The sequence below is a fragment of the Dasypus novemcinctus genome, chromosome 8, assembly GCF_030445035.2.
Source record: "Dasypus novemcinctus isolate mDasNov1 chromosome 8, mDasNov1.1.hap2, whole genome shotgun sequence".
Classification (NCBI taxonomy): domain Eukaryota; kingdom Metazoa; phylum Chordata; class Mammalia; order Cingulata; family Dasypodidae; genus Dasypus; species Dasypus novemcinctus.
Window position 1 is genome coordinate 107,051,386 of NC_080680.1, and position 20,054 is coordinate 107,071,439.

Genomic DNA, 20,054 nt, shown 5'->3' on the forward strand with positions numbered 1-20,054 from the left:
CTCAAGTGCCAGGGCCAGGCCTGAGGGAGAGGCTGTGTCCCGTTCAGCCAGAGGCTTATGCAGTTGTGCAGTCAGAAGGGGATGCAGGAAGGGCCTGCGGGCCTGTGACTGGTGCCCACCCTCTTCTGACTCGTCTGAAAGATCATGATACCCCAGCTCCCAGGCGGCACCATGAAGCTCCTATGGACCAGGTGTACCCAATGCTGGGAGCTCAGTCTCCCCCAAGCCTTAGGGTCCCGACCCCACACCGCCATGATGCCCAGATCCACTTACATCCAGATGGGCCTGGAAAGCTGTGTCCAGAAGGACCAGCTTCATCAGGAAGTTTCCCAAGGAAGGACGGGTGCCATGGATAAAATCCTGTGGCAGGGCAGGGGCCTTGGGTGGGAGTTGGGAGTGATGAGAACAAGATCTCAGTGTCCCACACTTTCCCTGCCATGAAATATCCTCACTCTCAGACTCCTATCCCCCACCTGGACCTCCTACCAGGAGTATTTGGGACTCTTCACCATATCCAACCTAGCCCAGTCCCATAGACCCCAGTATCACTTCTAGCCTCCTCTAGGGTCCAGCTTTTGGAAAATCACAAAGTGTCTGGTTTGTGCACCTTCTCTTACCCAATTCACCTGAGCCAAGTTCTCCCAGGCTCTTGTTGTGACTACCTGCAAACAGTTCCCACAATCGACTAGGTGTTCAAGGCATGGCCTTCCACGACCCAGAGACGATCAAGTCTAATGGAGGTTCTCCAGGCCTGGTGGCATAAATAGGGAAAGGCTCAGCTGCTGAGGTTGAGGGATGGGGTGTGTCAGGTGACCTAGTTCAGTATCTCCTTGCCTTGGACGCTGGAGTCCTGCCCTCCAGGATGGGACCAAGGGATTCCCCTCCTCAAGGAACTCCTCAAGGTCCCAGACCCCATTCATAGCTCCTTGGACTCCTTTCCTCCAACAATAGCCCCCATCTGGAATCATAGGGTGACTGTACCCAGGGTGCTGTCAGCCCCTTCCTGATCACCCCCTACTCCTTGCTGGGTGCCATGGCTTAAACTTCCATAGCTTATCCCATTTCATCCTTACAATAACTTTACAAGGCTGGTCTCCTGACACCTCATTTTTGAGAGGAGCAAGCTGAGGCTAGACTAAGGTAAAGTGACCTTCTCAAGACCACCATCTAGTGGCAACGTCACCATGCGCAGTGAGGGTGGCGTGGGGTTCACCTGTGTAACTGCAGGTCTAGGACCTGTTGGGTTGTGGTGATGACACAGCACGTGGCCAGGAAGACAGTGATATCGGACAAGTCGCCTTCTCGAATACGGGCCCCAGGTGCTCCCCTAGTTCATCAGGTATATCTACCTGGATGGCCACCTGGAGCAATCCCCGGAAGCCATGGGATGATATTGCCCTATTATGAGTGGGAAGGGCGTTAAATATGGAGGACATGAAGCTTCATTTCCAGGGGCCCTTTGCAGGGGGCTGAAGGCATTTTTTGCCTGTAATTTTTTCTTCTTATTGAAGTGTTATCTCCCAAGTTGTAAAAGCTTCAGAGCACATAAAAGTCTGAGGAGTCCTGGTGATATCTGCAGCTGTATTTACACAGAACTCACTCATGATCATGAGGGAACGGCAGCTGAGGGCTCCCTGCTTGGACTCTCTTCCCAGCCAGTTCCCCCACTGCCTCCCTGTCCTTGGTCACCCCACCCCATCCCCATCCTCATTCATATTTAGAGCATTTTCATTATTTCAATAATAATAATTAACACAAAATTCATATCCTCTCAATCTCTTTATGCTTCCCCTGCCATACGTAGCTGCTATTCTATTCCGACTTTCTAATTTACTTGTATTTATATTTTTTAAAATGCAATATCACCCATATTTGTCTTTTACAGGAGATTTTCACTATATTTTACAGTCCCATGTTAGCTCGTTTAGTTTTCCTTCTAGTAATATGCATGACCTTAGACTTACCCTTTCAACCACTGTCATACCCATATAATAGCTCTGCTAGTTATTAATAGAAACACTATGGATATGCTTTCATCATTTCTATTTATTTCAAGGTTTATAAACAATTTTTTTTTAAAACCAATTCTGCACAAATTAACTTTCAGCTTTCTATTCTCTACTGTCCTTCTATTTTCTGGTGACCTATATTCTAATTATTAATACCATGAGTTTACACAGCATATTTAGTTCATAATAGTGCAATCATAGTTGGCACTAGTTGCCTTTGAGGATTTGAGTCCCTTCTTCTTGCTCTGCAGAGGGGTTGAGCAGGCTCCTTTATCACCCAGGTATCCGTGAGGAAGGTCCACTTTGTGAGTAGAAAATGGTTGTTGGCAGAGCAGTCCATGCTGTAGTACATGCTGACTTCTTCAGGGATCTCAGCTCTGGTGGGGAGGGTCAGGGGGTGCTCAGCTGTGCTTAGGATGCTATCCCAGCCCTTGTGGTCGCATGAAGGCCATCCTCAGGCCGAGACATGAGGCCCTCAACCCAGCCCCAGGCCACCTAGGACCCCTCTGAATGACACCTGCCCAAAGGCCAGTCTTCAGAAGAACAAAGACTGTATGATTGTGTTATTATGAACTAAATATATTTTGTTGAAAGAAAAAGTCTAAGGTCATATATATTAAAGGAAAGCTAAAAAAAATGTAACATAGGAATGTTTAATAAACATAACAAAACCTCATGTGAATTATGAATATGGGAAATATTGCATGTATAAGATTGCTTTTCTTTGAAACTGAACAAATGTATGCTAATGTTACAAGATATTAGTATCAGACAAAAATTATGCTAAGTGAAATAAACCAGACACAATGTTCTACATATTGTATATAAAATGTAAACATAAATCAATTTATAAATATTACATTAGTGGTTATGTAGGGCTGGAGAAGGATAGAGGGATTGAGAGGTGACTGTTAAGCAGTATGGAGGTTTTCCTTTTGTTGTACTGAAATTGTTATAAAATTTATGTGGTGATGAATGCATGACACTGATTAAGCTAAAAGCAATTTATTATACAATTTGGATAAATTTTATGGTATGTGAATATATCTCAACAAAACTTTTAAAAATAAAAATATTAATGTGCAATAATAGCCAGAAATAGCAGCTATGTACCGGAGGAGAAGCATAAAGATACTGAGAAGTGCTGAATTATTTTGTTTTTGTCTGATTTTGTTTATAATTATTATTATTATTGAAATAATGAAAGTGCTCTAATAATGATAGAAGAGATGAATGTCCAAATATGTGATTCTCTCAAATACCGTTATTAGTACACTTTGGATAGATTGTGTGAGTTATTAATATGTATCAATAACATTGATTTGTTTTTTTAAAAAAAAGAAGCACTGAACTCAGGGAATCTTGTTCACAAATGCCTCTGGCTCCAGCACTGGCAAGCTCAGAGGCTGCCCTTCCATCCAGCCCCCCTGCCCCCTGCACCCAGATGCCTTCGCTGCTGGGGGTCTCAGAGCTGCAGTGAGCTGGTGGCTCCTCTATAAAATGGGAAAATCACTGAGTGCCCAGGAGGGGCTCCCTAACAGCGCAGCTGCCCCCACACTCGGCCTGGTGGACAGACCCTCCTGATCGCACTGTCCCCCAGTTTTGGATATCGACCTCCCCATTATGCCTGGAGTCTTCTGGTGTCACCCAAGTCTCCAGGGGCACCGCCACCTCCTCGGTCTGTCCCTGCCTGGGGCTGATCTGAGCATCCCCATACCCTGGGGCCTGAAGGGTGGTGGCTGCTGCATCGCCCGTGTCAGCCTCCATGTGGACGATGGCAGCTTCTACAAGAGCATCCTGGTGAGCTGGGCAGGCGGCTGTCCCATGAGGCCCCTCATTGGGTCAAGCAGCGAATGTGGAATGACCGACCTGGGCCCTCCCTGCCCTCTTGGAGCTGACATGCTAGTGGGTTGGGAAGGACAAACACTCCACCAGATCCAGAAGGAGCAGACTGCGTTTCGAAGTTGGGCAGGGCTGATGACGGTGCACGGAGACTTGAGGCTTCCCTTTGGGGTTGGCAGCCTGGGAAGGCCTCACTGGGGCAGCCCCTGAGAGGAGAGAAGGGAGGGGACCGCCTGGGAACCCCAAGAACAGCGTGTGCCTGGCCCATCTGACGAGCAGTAAGGAGGCCAGGGGTGAAGGTGCAGGGGTCAGGGGGCATGAGTGAGGTTAGGCAGCTTTTAGGGTCTGGGTAATGGACCCTGTCTGGGTCTGAACAAGGAAGCCAGTCAGGGGCTGCTGCTGCCCCCTGGGGGGGGGGGTGCAGGGAGAGTAGGGGCTGCCCCAGGGTGGTGGCTGTGAGTGGACCGGATCCTAGAGAGATCTGAAGATCACGTCACCTCACCTGCACTCACGCTGGTTGAGGTTCTGTGGGACGAATCGACTTGGTACCGTACTTCTCTGAGCACTTGGAGCTAGTGTGCTGGTAACTAAGCTGTCACTTGTATGTCCCTTCGTCGGAGCCCCGTGTGTGCCCAGGCACTCGGGCTGAGGCACGTCGTACCCAGCTCCTGCCCCAGCACAGGCCTGGCACATGGGAGGCCTGTGGAAAGGGCAAAAATCTAATCAAGGAAGCAGCTTTGGAGACTTATAGAATGGGAAAGTGCTGCACATTACTGAAAGGGAACTAGACGGATAAAGAAGCCAAAGGAAAACAGTGAGTACTCGCCCCTGTGGTCGAATATGGCACATGTACCCCACACTCAAGGCAAGTAGCCTCAATAAAGCCCCTGGCTCACTGCAACCAAGGCTGGGACAGACTGTGCCCCAGGGGAAGAGCTCCGGTAGAGAGTGGAGAGCAGTTTTGTGATTTTTTTTGGGGGGGGGGGGGCCGTGGTGCGTTTGGCCAGGTGAGCCCCCTTTGAATCTCAGAGGGTCCCTGACAGGCACTAAGGTGGCCATGGGGAGAGCAGTGAAGGGATATGATCAGCCAGGCTAATACACCCAGCTGACTTGGGAGAGAGAGGAAGTAAGATAGAGAGGACGCTGTGCCTAAACAGCCTCACCCGCCTGAGGGAAAGGGGGCAGATAGAACCAGATAAGCTTTTTTTTTTTAAGATTTATTTTTTATTTCTCTCCCCTTCTCCGCGCCCCCCCCCTCCCCCCCAGTTGTCTGCTCTCTGTGTCCATTCACTGTGTGTTCTTCTGTGACTGCTTCTATCCTTATCAGCGGCACGGGAATCTGTGTCTCGCTTTGCTGGGTCATCTTGCTGCATCAGCTCTCCGTGTGGGCGGCGCCATTCCTGGGCAGTCTGCGCTTTTTCACGCTGGGCGGCTCTCCTTACCGGGTGCCCTCCTTGTGCGTGGTGGAGCCAGTGGAGGAGGTCCCGCCGTGCATATGCAAGGTCCTGGCTCAATTTCTGAGTTTCCTTAGAGATGTGATCCATAGAGTGACCCACTGGGTTACCAGGTATCTTGCTGGTACCTTTTGACAGGGAACATGTGAGCAGGGTTTTTCTTGTTTTAGATTTTCTTGTTATCTGTTATATTTTTTTCCCCTTTATTTTATTCGCAAAAACCCAGTACATCACGTGCAAAGGGCACACTGAAGTGTGATTGATTGATAAGCACCAACAGCCTGAGAAACCCTTTAGGGGCTTAAGAGGGAAGGCTGTTTTTCCTGGGTTGTTTTGTTGTTATTTGTTTCTTATTTGTTGCCTTTCCCCTTTCTTTCCTTTTTTTTTTTTTTCTTATTTTTTCTGCCTACTTTATTTCTTTTCTTTATTTCATTTTTCTATCTTCTGTTTTCTGTTGTTTTTCTTTTATTCTACCTCTTTGGTCTTTATTCTTTTTTCTTTTTCTCTCTTCCTCTCTTCTCATCATTCTGGCCTTTTTTTTTTTTTTTTTTTTTTTTTGCATAAGAAAGTCCTGCTTTATTAATAGTTACTTTAAAAGATAATGAAATAAGCAATCCAGTCAAGAGTTTGTGATTGACAGTGTGGATAAAAAGGCATGACCCTACCATACGATGTTTAAAAGTGACTCACATTAAATTTAAAGACGAGTATTTAAAAAAGAAAGGATGGAAAAAATATATACCATGCAGATAATACCTAAAATAGAACTGCATTATCTACACTAATGCCTTATAAGATAGATGTTCAGTCAAAAACTCCTACATGGGGAAAGGTCACCATACACTGATACACAAGAAGATATAACAATTATAAATATATATGCACCTAATGGCACTACTCCAAAATATATCACACAAATATTGACATATCTGAAGAGAAGAATACAAGGTTATTATTTTATAATAAATTTCAATACACAATTTTTTATAAAGGATAGATCACATCAACATAAGATCTATATGGAAATAAAAGACTTCAATGATGTTTTTTTTTTTTTTTTTTTCTTTTTTCAAAAAAAAATATGGAACGCTTCACGAATTTGCGTGTCATCCTTGCGCAGGGGCCATGCTAATCTTCTCTGTATCGTTCCAATTTTAGTATATGTGCTGCCGAAGCGAGCACATTCTGGCCTTTTAATTCACTCTATTTTTTTTCCTCTATTTTGCTCCTTGTTTCATTTTCTAAGTCTTATTCCTTTGTACTTTTCTTGATTTTTCACTCATATTACTTATTTATCTTCCTAGCTCTTGTAGGAAGAGCTACAAGGTACAGTTCCTCTTCTACCTTTTTTGAAATCCTTATAAATATTATTCTTTTTCTCTTTCCTTTTCTGGCCCTAATATTTTTCTTTCAAGGGAATGTAGACAACTGCAAGGATATAGAATAAGAGGAACCAAGTGCCAAAAGGAACTTTACAACACACACAAATAACAAAATAAAATCCTAGAGTAGAAACAGAAGCTAACCAACCAAATAAGCACATCAAGACAAACAGATGCCGGGAAGTAGATTTGCCTCAGGTGATTGGGCTTCCATCCACCATATGGGAGGACCCAGGTTCGATCCCCAGGGCCTCTTGGTAAAGGTATGTCTGCATGGAGAGCTAAGTACTCACATGACAAGGCAAGTGCCCATGTGGCAAGCCATGCAACAAGAAGATGACACAACAAAAAGAGAGATGAAGGAGAGAGTTAAGGCAAGACACAACAAAGCAGGAATTGAGGTGGCACAAGTGACAGGGAACCTCTTTCCACATCAGAGGTCCCTAGGATTGAATCCCAGTGAATCATGGAGAAAACAAGAGAAGTCAAAAAGAGAAATAGACACAGAAGATCACACAGCAAATGGACACAGTCAGCAAAAACAGCAGGGTTAGGGGAGGAGAGGAAAAAATAAAGATAAACAGATGCCTAGACACCACCAAAAAATTGCAAGTCATACTAAAAAACAGCAAGACATCGCCCGGTTTAACCATTTATTCTTAAACAATCCCAAGAACACTTTCCCTACTCTTCTGGCATCCAACCTTGGACCTAGAAAATTGTGTTTGTTATAAATGCTGTTGGAGGTAGAATTCTAATATGGCCCCTATTATTTCCATCCCCTGGTTTTCATTCTTGTCTGGTTCCCTACCCTTGAGTGCCTGAGAAACTGGTGATTTGATGGGATGATACTACCCGGAGTAGGTGCCTAATCAATTGACTCTGAGTTCATCAAGATGGAGATTGTCCTGCGTGGTCTTGACCTAATCAGGTGACAACACAAAAGGGACTGTATCCTTCCTGAAGTTAGAGATTTGAAATATGAGATGGCTTATAGAGAGAACCATGTGGCAAGGACCTGAGAGTGGGCTCTAGGAGTCGAGAGCAGTCTTTGGTCAACAACTAGCAAGACAAGGATGATCTGTGGCATTTAAACAACAGCCGGAGAAGAGCGAGGGAGCTTGGAAGGGGACCTTTCCCTAGTGAAGCCTCCAGATTAGTTCACAACAGGCCAACATTGATTTCAACTTTGTGTGACCCTGAGCAGAGAAACTGCCACACTGTGCTGGGGCTTCTGACCTACACAAACTGTGAGATAGTAAGTTCATGGTGTTGTTAAATTGGTAGTAATTTCTTACAGAGTAATAGTAGACTAAGACAAATACTAAGGCCTCAGTGGACAGCAACTGCTTGATTGAGCGTCCTCTTCACCCACTCAGTACGCGGCTCCTCTCCCTGTGCTCCTGACACAGCAATTTCTAACCTTCATCTTTCTGGGTCTGAGCGATTGCTCCCCGTCTTCGGCCAATTTGGTTCTGGCTCTAGTGGTTCCTGGGATTACAGTCCTAATTATGTCCAACACTTAAATTTAAAAAAATAACTCTGTATCTCCTCACAGCTGAAGCTAAGAGAGGAGATGCCGGCCAGTTTTTCCAGGCTTCACTTTAACAAAACCATTATTCTCTCCAGACACATCACAATATATTTCTGAAGAAAAGGTTCTAAATCTTCACAGTTGCTTTAGTGTGCCACAGGGCTGCTGAATCAAAGTACCAGAAAAGTGTTAGCTCTTACAATAGGAATTTCATTTAGGGTAAAGCCAATAGCTCTGAGGCTATTACCTGTCCAAAGCACCATCAGAGATGCTTGCTCACCAAAGTCAGCTACTGGTAAACCTGGCATCCTGTCATGTGGCAATTAGGCATATGGCGGGGCCCATCTCCTCAGCCTTGAGCTGCTCCTTGGGCCCAGCCTCATTGGGGTGTTGTGCTTGCAGTTTGGCTGGTAGTGATCCTCCAGTCCTTTCTCAAATAGGAGGGTCAAAAGTGGCAACTTCCTTTCTCTGTGTTTTTCTGATCTTATCTCCAATTTATATCCAACCCAGCAAGTGCATATAGATGCAAGCTGGCTCTTGCCTCACCACCATAATCCAATTACAAGGCTTTAAATGATCTTATCAATTAGTCTAGTCAAAGCCCCCATAACTGAATTTAATGCAATCAAAGGGACCCAGACCCACAAAAATGAATTAGTTTAAACACACAATCTTTCCCTGCAATTCATAAATTTCACACTGTCACAACAGTTTTCCAAGTTACCTTGATTCTAGTTAGTGTCCAATTTCCTCAGATAATTATTTTTGGGGGTCAGTGTGGAGTACAGAGGGAAAATGGGAAAGTAGAGAAAGACCTGGGTAGATAAACCATCCGCTAAAGAGAAGGAAGGGAAACAAGGAAGCTGGAAGTATAAAATAGTAAATTTGGGAAAAAAATAGAATAAAAAAAAAAAAGAGAGTGGTTAAAATAAGGCATGGCATAGTGATCGAAACTGCTAAGTTGATCAAAGAGGGCCTATGACTTCTCTTCAAGAAAGTCAGTGGGGAAGCGGACTTGGCCCAGTGGTTAGGGCATCTGTCTACCACATGGGAGGTCCGTGGTTCAAACCCCAGGCCTTCTTGACCCGTGTGGAGCTGGTCCATGCGCAGTGCTGATGCACGCAAGGAGTGCCGTACCACCCAGGGGTGTTCCCGCGTAGGGGAGCCCCACATAAGGAGAGTTGCCCAGCGCAAAAGAAAGTGCAGCCTCCCTGAGAATGGTGCTGCCCACACAGAGAGCTGACACAACAAGATGATGCAACAAAAATAAACACAGATTCCTGTGCCACTGACAACAACGGAAGCGGCCAAAGAAGAAGACACAGAAAATAGACACAGAGAACAGACAACCGGGGGGTGGGGAGAGAAATAAATAAATCTTTAAAAAAAAAAGACAGTCAATGAATTTTCTATTTCAGGAGAAATAGAACGAATGACAAAATTAAAAAGTTTTCTACTGGAAACAATTTTGTGAAGACTGTAGATATGTGGATATATATGTTCATGTGAGTTTTTATATGTTATGATTAATACAGTATTTTCAGAAGATCAGTAAAAAATGTAATGTCAAAGAAACCTCTGGAAAACTGTGTCTGCTTTTTTATAAACTAACTCCGGTATACAATACTAGGTCCCTGATTTTCTAACTTTATTGCCTAAGTTATCCTACATCTCAGGTCTTCACAATGAAAATTTTTGAAATACTCTCTAAGAAATGTCCTGAAAATTGAACTTATGTAAGACTCTACTGAAAGAGTGGTGTGAACCATGTGATTACATCCAGCAATTTTTCTGGTCTATTCATTCATTCGTTTCTCAATCAACAATCAAAAAGCGTGAGTTTTAGACTTGAACCATCTCCTTTAGCTCCATTTTGCTTTTTCCCATAGCCATTAGCCACTCGGGTGAACTATCAGATTAGAGCTGTTTTTCTCATAGGTAACTTGAGAAGGCATCTATAGAACAAGGTTTAGAAAATAAGGAAGGGAATTTCTATCCAACTAAGATTATTGTTGGCCATTAAAACATGCAGCCTTATTTAACTCAGTTTACTGCAAATCATTTAATAAAAACCTAAGAAAGAGTGGTGTGCAGTGGAAGAAGTACACTTTATAAGAAAGCAAAGAGAGATCATGAGAGTAAAAAATAAGCCCTAATTGCAAATGTGACCTCCATTAAAAGACGAGGCATGTCCAGTGTTTAGGAGGAGGGGTGGGGGTTGGGATTGGTGACTCCGAAGGAGCACGATGGAAATGTTCTGTCTTGACTGGAGTGGTGGTTTCATGGGTGAGTAGAAATTTATAAAATTTGGGTCATGCACATACTTAAACTGTGTGCAATGTGTGCATGTAATCTTTACGCTGATGAAAAGTAAAAATACGTTAAATAAAAACATAACAAGAAAAAACGTGAATCAAACATTTACAGAGGATAATTGAATACATGGAAGGAAATTTACTAAATTGCAGCAGTAACAGATTAAGTTTTAAGGAAGTTTATTTATTGCTCATGAATCAAAGAACATCTGGCTTTAATTTCAGAGCCCAAACAACTAAGACTGTCCCTGTGATAACAATTTAATCATGTGACTTAGCTTCATCCCAGGTAGGTTTCTAAGCACACACTTAGAAGAACTAAGGTGTCAAGTTAACAGACTCCTCCCCTCCAACAAAAAAACCAAATTTTTCTGTGCAGTGCAAAACAAGAGAGGAAATAATCCTTTGTAAGTTTGGCTTTTAGTTGATACAGGAAAACAATCCATGAGTGAAAAAGTCCAATCAGTTAAAGTCCCCGGGATTTTTGTGTGGGTATCCATCCTTGGGCTTGTCTCATGGAAATACACCCTAATTTCTTAAAGTGAAATCTGGCAAATGTGGGTGTGTTCTCGGTGCTGCAACGTCACGGAGAGACCTGGATTTCTACCCTGCAGCTGGGGGCGACGTGGAGGGCCCCGTGCGCTTTGTCCCCAAGTCAGATGGGCCTGAAGGCCTGGAAAAGATTCGGATCGTCGCTGCGATGCTGCGCCGCCTGCCAACCGGAGGAGGCCGCCGGGACGGCGACGGGCCCCGGCTCGGGCCAGGGCTGCGCGGCCAGCAGGGCGTCGAGGGCGCCGGCCGCCCAGCCCACGGCCGCCCCCGCGTGCGCCAGCTGCCAGCAGAGCCAGGCGCGCGGCGGGGCCCCGGGCTCAGGGCCGCTGCCGGCGGGCGCTCGGAGGAAGGCGCCCCCGGGCGCCCGCAGCTCGCCCAGAGCCACGTCCAGGGCGCCCACGCGGGTGAAGAGCCGGGCCATCAGGCGGGAAAGCTGCTCCCGCGATTCTTGCGGCGAGGGCGGGCGGCGCTCGGGGGAGGTGGGCGCGGCCTCCCGACTCTCTTCCCCGCGCCCCCTGCGCGCGGGCCGCATGAGTGCTCCGGGCCTGCTGCGTGGACCCTGGAAGCGCTGGGAGGTGTCTGGAGAACCTACAATGCAGAAGGAAGGAGAGGGGACACTGAGCGCCTGCGGCCCCTGGAGACTCGTATCCAACCTCACCACTCCACCCCTGCCTGCCCACCCCTTCCCCCAAAATTGTCATCACCAGGTCCTCGGCTGGCGCCTCCCGGGCCAAGCCCTGGATGCCTCCTGTCAGGCCCTCAGGGCGCCAAGCGCTTCTCCCCTGGGCCAGCGTCCCCATCATGGCCCGCCCTCCCGCCTACGAGCGCCCCATGAGCCCCTCGCCCACATCCCGCAGCTCTCCCAACACAAAGCTCATAAACCTGCCTGCTCGCCAGCGGCCTCCTGCTCTGCTGGAGTCGGTCTTGTCCTCTCCTCTCCCTTTGCCTCCAGAGGGCCATCTCTTCTACCCCTTCTAGGTCTACCTTTGCTCCACGGAGACTGCAAGGCGCTCCATCCGGGCTTCTCTGCCGCTTGTGCCCGGACTCCTTGGCCACCTGGCTCTGCCTGGTGCTGACTGTGGGAGGAAAGGAAGACAGGGAGTGAGTGGTGCCTGAGCCATCCCTGACTTCTGGTGGAGAGTCAATCACCCAGGTCCACCTGGACCACAGGAGCACAGTGGCTCCACTCCAAGAGCCTGATTTTCCCTAGTGACTCCCAGCCTGTCATGGCCACTCCCGGGCTCCGGTGGTTTCCCCTGCTCTTCACTGGTCTGCAAGGCCTGGCATGTTCCCACCTTCCAGTCCCCACCTAGAGGACGGAGCAGCTGGCAGAGCCACTGGCCTGAGGGAATCTGGGCTGAACCTAGGATTTAGCCCAGCGCCCATCACATCCTCTGGAGCCTCCTCTTTGCCCACCCCCACCCCCACCCCCACCTCTGCTTTTCCCAAGCGGCCAGGACCCCTCCCAATCTCCTCCTCCTCCAAGAAGGATCAGAAACCCTACCTTGTTTCAGCTGCCACCCTTTCGGGGTCTCCTTGGATCCCTTCTTTTTCTGTCCTGGAGAGGGTGGATGCTTCGCCCCGTCACCTTCAAAGGGCTGGTCTCCCTGGGAGCCAAGGCCTTCGTGTGTCCTGCGGGAGGAATCTTGCCTCGCTGAGTGCTCCAGCCAGGGCGTCTGCCCCTTCAGCCCGTTCCATTTCAAGCACCTCTCCCAACTGAGCCAGCCCTCTGGACGCTTGAGGAGCAGACTCTCAAATGACCAGGTGGGCCTAGAGACCCGCTTCTTATAAGGCCTCCCGGCCGCCTGCTGGGTTATCCAGTGATTGTTCACAGGACCACACCCTGGAATCTCTCAGGTATCTTAACCAATCACTGTTTGCTGGGGACTCTGTCTACCTCCAAGTGGAAATCCCTGGCTTTCCAGGGCCAGGAAGGGGAAATAGATGGGTGGCCCGGATGAAACAGTCAGGCATGGGATAGAATTTTCTCCAAATATTTTCCTTTGTTTCAAAGTTAAAATGGATGTTGTAAGATTTATTTTCCCCCTATTTTTATGAAATTAAAAGAGAAGAGGGTTAACTGTCTCCTCATGCCTTCCTAGGTAGGTAGGATCCAATTTTTCCTAAATCATTTGCACCATGTTCCCCTTCAGTTCTTTTAGAAACTGTGAGTCTCCAATTTGAGTGAATGACCTTCTGAAGCCCTTGCAAGATTGAAATAAGAACTGAGCCTTGATTGCATTATCACCCTTGGTATGTGATAGTATCCTCTTTGCTCATTACAACTCTTTAAATATTAATTTAGGGAGTTTTCTTGGCCATGTGGCTTAATACTGGGACAATGTGGGCAACATGGCATGTGTATTTCAAAAGTTCTCACCATACTTTATTGAGTATTACTAGTGATTTCTATACTCTGAGCACGTTAGTAAAGATACCACCGGCCAAAAGCCAATTCCCGCCTGTCTGGAGGATCCTGCCCTTGCATCTTCCTCATCCGCCTGCCTGAACCTTGGTCTCTGGCAGATGACTTCGTAGAGAAGCCTCTCCTGGCAGGAAGGGGCTTGGCACTTCCTCACAGTCCTGCCTTGCTCCCTCTGTCCTCCTTCTCTTCCCCAGACTCTGTGGGTGGTCGGGGCACTGCTGCTTCCCCCTACCCAGTCAGAATTTGACGACACCCGTGGGACAAGCCAGGTGGACGGGTTTTGTGGATGTACTGAAGGGCAGGCTTGGGATTCTGGTAAGAAAGGAATTCAAAGTGAGGAGACCCGGCCGCCTGTCGAGGGTCCAACCCCTGCTGTGTGACCAGATCGAGGCACTCCCCTCGGCTGCCCCTCGGGGTCCACACCTGCCACACAGAAGTCATTATCTCTGCTCTGAATCCTGCATGGGATTTAAGGGGGTAAAGGAAATTATGGAAGAGAAAGCACTTTACAGACTATGAAGCACTAGCCCAGGGCCATTCTTTATTATTTTTTGAAGCATTATTCAAGCATTTTACAGTCTCTTTTTATTGTTTTAAACATTATAAAGTAATATTTATTTTTGGGAATGTTATTAAGAAACGTCTCCCTTCAGATGCCCCATCTGTTATCTCAGAGCTCGAGACTATTAATTGCTTTCTTGTACGCCCATCCAGAAATTTTGTTTGCATCATGTAAATATGTGTGTGTTTGCATCATGTAAATATGTTTTCATTGAAAGACACTATTCAAAAGTGCTTCCAAACAAAAATGTAATAAAAAGTCACATAAATATTTCAATTTTTCTAAGATTCATTATTTTTAAAATTTAAAAGAAATGGATAAAATGGTAATGACATTTTTCATTTAATTCAATATATTCAAAATTTATCTTTTCAAGATGTCCCGAATAGAAAATATATTGATGAGACATTTTATCTTTTTTATATCATACCAAGTCTTCACAATCTGCTTATAGCTGTTCCTGCACCTCTCAATTCAGACATTTAGCTAGTGGTACCTGAATTGGACAGAGCAGGTGTGCTAATATGCACCTTGTGTTTTCAATTTAGCAGTTTATTTTGGTGCTCAAGATTGGTCCTTATCAGCATATACAGATAACCCTAACTCTTCTTTACTGCCTCACTCTGTTTCCTTCATCATTCATTTAATCTCTACCTGCCACGAAGGAAGTTTCCAGTCTGTGAATGTTACAAACATCTCTGAACATCGTTACAGAGATGACTGTGCATGCAGGTGTGATTATATCTTACGATAAGATGCTAGAACTGGAATTGCACAGTTAAGGGTCTTGGCTGTTTCCTAACGTACTTAAGAAAATCCTCCAACTCTCATTTTCAATGACACCTCCTCCCCCCTCCCCTGCACTTGGAACTCATCTTTTCCTTTTTGCATTGCAATCAATGTTCTTAGCTTTGTTCCGAGAAGCTCTTTGGTCCTTCTGAGTCTTGCTCTTCAGCTTTGTGAGGTGGGTCCAGAGCAGCCTCTAATCCACGGCTAATTCCTCCCACCACAGAGGCAATGCCCTGAGCACTCTGCCTGTAGACCTTGAATTGGGAGCTTCTTCCATTCTGCCCAGTGGAAAAGTGGACCCCTCCAGGCCCAGGTGAGCACTGAGGATTGGGCTGCCCATGGCTGTGTCATGGGGTTTTCCGGGTCCTTTAGTCAGCCCCTTGTACCCCTGAGTTTTATCCAGCTGGAGAACTGAGGGGTCCCGCTTCAGAGCTCTGAAGCCCTCTCTCTCTGCAGCTCTTTCCTCCCCAGCATCTCTCTCCGTCTGCCACTCTGCCTGTAATGGGAACTGCCTCTTCTTCCCAGACTCCCAACCCCATGTCTGACCTCAGGGACATGGCCAGGCCCACCTGGGCTGCACTGAGCCTGCAGATCATCTCCAGGCTGCACGCTGGTGGCATCCACCTTGCTCTTGTCCCTTCTTTCAGTGATCCCTCTCTTGCATGGCTCTTTGTCCAGCGGCTGAAAACTGTGGTTTCATATATTCTATTCCACAAAACTGTATGGGGAGAAGAAAGTATAAAAATACACACACACACACAAAAGAACAAAAAATTAAAAAAATAAAATAAACTGTAAGGGGGTATGTGTATGTCTGTTTTTATCAGGGAAATTGAAATTTAGAGGGATGACATGAGAAGAGTGACTTGTGAAAGGATTCAGGGAACCTGAGCCCTGGTTTTTGGTGTGCTACTGACTTGCTGTGAAACTTTTCTGTAAAAGCCTCTGTTTATGCCTTGGAAGGTGAAGCGAATGCTAATGTCTTGCACGATGAACATTCGCCTATTGTCCTAATAACCATAGCAGGCATGCATTTATATTACCTTCTATTTTGCAGATGTGTGATCAGAGTCAAGGGGCAGCTAAGTGATGGACCCAAGAAAGAGGGTGGCTAGGATTTGGAGGTAGGCTACTCTCTTAGGTTGCCACAGGGCTGCCGAAGCAAAGTATCAGAAATGTGCTGGCTTTTATAATGGCATTTTACTTAGGGTAAAAGTTACAGTTCCAAGCCCAGGAAATGTCCAAATCAAACACCATCAGAGATGCTTTCTACCCCAAAGCCAGCACTGGTGATCCTGGTGTCCAGTCACATGGCTATCAGGCATATGGCATGTTTCATCCCACAGCCTTGGGCTGCCCAGCTTCTAGGGGATTTCATGCTTCAGCTTTGGCTGCTAGTGATGCTTGAGTCCCCTCTCACATAGCAGGTTCAAAAATGGTGGCTTCGTTTCTCTGTGTGTCTGTCTCTGTGTCTTCATTGTATCAAACTTAGCAAGACTAAGTTCTTAGCTTAGTCCCAAGCTGACTCATACCGCAGTGACCTAGTCCACTCAAAAGGCCCAAATCGGTCTTATCGAAAATCAATCTAAACCTATTAAATGAACTTAATGCAATCAAGAAGCCCCACGCCCACAGGAATGGATTAGTTTAAGAATATAATCTGTCTGGGATTCACAAACTTCATACTGCCACAACAATTTTCCATGTTACCTTCATTCTGGTATTCAACAATTAACAATTTCCTTAGTTTGTTTGTTTGGGGGGGAGGGGTTGCGTGACAAGAAGTAGGAAATTGTGAAAAGATCCGATTCCTCCCCTGAAGAGGAGGGAGGGAAACTAGGAAGGTGGATTATAGAAGAATAAGTATAGAGAAAAAAGAGGTTGCTGAGAAAAGGACATGGCAAGGTTGCTCAGGTGACCAAAGACGGCCTATGACTTCTCCACAAGGCAGCCAGTGAATTTCCTGTTTCAGAAGGAGTAAAAAGATAAAAAAACTTGTACTGGAAGAAATTTTGTAAGGACTGAAAAATGTGTGGCTGTGTATGTGCGTGTTAATTTTTATATATATTTTTATGTGTTTTGATTAATACAGTATTTCAGAAGATCACCAAAAAAATGTAACATAACCTGTTGAAAATTGCCTGCTTTTTTATAAACTCTAACTCCTCTGGTGTAAGGTAGCTTTAGCATGTGTACAATTCTAGGTCCCTGATTTTCTAACGCCATTGCCTAAATTATCCTGAATCTTAGGTTTTCACAATGGACATTTTTCACATTAGTCTCTAGGAAATATCCTACAAACTGAATTTATGTGAAGCTCTACCAAACAAGGAGTGAGAACCATGTCATCTCATGTAGCAAGAATTTCTTGCTCATTTATTAATTTGGTATTTACAACAATTAAGCATAAATTGTGGACTTGAACCAATTGATTTTGTCTCAATTTCCTAATAACCATTAACCACTCAGTTAACCTATCAGATTAGAACTGTTTTTCTCATAGGTAGCTGGAGAAAGAATCTATACAACAAAGTTAAGAAAGTAAAGAAGAGAATTTGTGCCCATACTTAGATTATAGTTGGCCATCAAAACATGCAGCTTTACATAACTCAGTTTACTGCATATCATTTAATAAAAAAAACAAGAGTGATGTGCAATGGAAGTAGAACACTTTATAAGAAAGCAAAGATAAGAGAGACATTGAGAGTATAAAATAAACCATAATTGTAAATATGAACTCCTTTAGCAGTTGAGGCATGTTCAGTGTTTGGGAGGAGTGGTGGATGGTAGGGATTATTGACCACAAAGGACATGATGGAAATGTTCTATCTTGATTGGAGTGATGGTTGCATTGATGATTAGACATTTATAAAATTTGAGTGAATCACATACTTAAACTGCAATGTTTGCATGTAATCTTTAAAGATGATTAAAGAGAAAAATTATATGGTAAATAAAAACAGAAAAAAGAAAGTTTACAAAGAGTAATTGAACACATGCAAAGAAATTTACTAAATCAGAGTAGTAAAAGGTAAAGTTTTAAGGAAGTTTATTATTGCTCATGAATCAAAGAAAATATGGCTTTCATTTCAAAGCCAAAACACCTAAGACAGCCCCCGTGAATACAATTTAATCATGTGACCTAGAAGTGTCATCCTACGTAGATTTCTAAGCACACACCCAGACAAACCAAGATGTCAAACTGACCCCTCCCTGCAAACACACACACACACACACACTAGCATCATTTCTGTGCAGTGCAAAACAGGAGAAGACACTCATTTTAAGGGTTTGATTTAGAGGATTGTATTAGTCAGCGAAAGGGGCGGCTATTGCAGTACAGCCCAGCACTGTCCATCTGGATGGAAGCTGGCTCCAGGCAGAGCAGTCTGTGGGCAGAGCTGTGAACCACCTGCCTAGTGCTTATGCGGGAAGCCAGCCCCATATACCTCTGTACTGATAGCTGGGCTGTCTACAAGGGCCTGACCACAATGTGGCTGCCCCAATGGGAGAGTGAAAATTGGAGAGTTTTACTGTCCTTCAAAAATAAGGGTGGGTTCAAAGTCTTCATGTACAAACAAAAACTGATAGAGTATGTTATCAAAGGACCAGAACTATAAGAGATACTAAACGAAGTGCTGCAGCCTGAAAGGAAAAAATAATGGCAAGAAACTTGGAGAAGAGTATAGAAATGAAGATTATTAGAAAGGGTAAATTAAAGGGTGAAAAACACAGACAATAGTAAGATATGACAACAGAAAGCCAAAAGACAAAATGGATGAAGTAATGCCTTTACCATAATAACATACAATGTTTTTTTTATAAATAATTTTTTAAAAAGATTTATTTATTTATTTCTCTCCCCTCCCTCCTCTACCCCAGTTGTCTGTTCTCTGTGTCTGTTTGCTGCATCTTCTTTTGTCTGCTTCTGTTGTCATCAGCGGCCCGGGAATCTGTGTTTCTTTTTTTGCTGCATCATCTTGTTGTACCATTTCTCCTTGTGGGCGATGCCATTCTTAGGCAGGCTGCACTTTCTTTTGCACTGGGTGGCTCTCCTTACGGGGCACACTCCTTGCACATGGGGCTCCCCTACGCAGGGTACACCCCTGCACGGCAGGGCACTCCTTGCACGCATCAGCACTGCGCATGGGCCAGCTCCACATGGGTCAAGGAGGACCGGGGTTTGAACCGCGGGCCTCCCATGTGGTAGATGGACGCCCTAACCACTGGGCCAAGTCCGCCGCCAACATACAATGTTAATGGCTTGAACTCCCCAATCAAAAGACATAGACTGATAGAATGGATTAAAAAAAACCATGAGCCACCTATATGTTTTCTTTTTTTTCTCCTTCTTCTTCTTTATTTTCTTTTAAATGTTACATTAAAAAAATATGAGGTCCCCATATACCCCCCACACCACCCACCCCACCTCTCCCTCATCAACAACCTCTTCCATCATTGCGGCACATCCACTGCACCTGCTGAATATATTCTGGAACATCGCTGCACCACATGGACAGTGGTCCACATTGTAGTCCACACTCTCTCCCAGTCCACCCAGTGGGCCACGGGAGGACACACAACGTCCAGCATCCGTCCTTACGGCACCAACCAGGACAACTCCAAATCCTGAAAATGACCCACACCATATCTCTTCTTCCCTCTCCCGGCCATCAGCAGCCACCATGGCCACCCTCTCCACATCACTACTACAATTTCTTCCCTTACTAATCACAATGGTTCCCCAGCAGAACACCTATAAGTCCACCCTAATCCATACTCTATTCCTCCATCCTGTGGACCCTGGGATGGTTATGTCCAGTCACCCTCTACATCAAAAGGGGGCTTAGATTCTACATGGTTGATGGATGCAATTCTCCTACTTACAGCTGTAGGCACTCTTGGCTCCCTGGTGTGGTAGTTGACCCTCTTCACGTCCCTATTAGCTGGCCAGGGTAAGTCCAACAAAGCAGAGGGTAGGAGCCTCAAGTCTGCTAAGGCCCAGGGCCTGGCCGTCACATGCTTTCTACAAGAGACTCATCTCAGATGTATAGATACAACCGGGGTAGAAGTGAAGGGTTGGAAAAAGATATTCCATACAAATAGTAACTAAAAAAAGAGGTGGAGTAGTGATACTAATATCAGACAAAATAGATTTTAAATGCAAAACTGTTATAAGGGATGAAGAAG

General features: G+C 45.5%; 1 non-coding gene across 1 annotated transcript; it reads right to left on the reverse strand.

Annotated features, from left to right (window-relative positions):
• Positions 1–6,380: 6,380 nt before the first annotated feature.
• On the reverse strand, positions 6,381–6,487 carry LOC111762706 (U6 spliceosomal RNA). The gene has a single exon (XR_002795752.1). It is a non-coding gene; the product is annotated as a U6 spliceosomal RNA (small nuclear RNA).
• Positions 6,488–20,054: the final 13,567 nt, after the last annotated feature.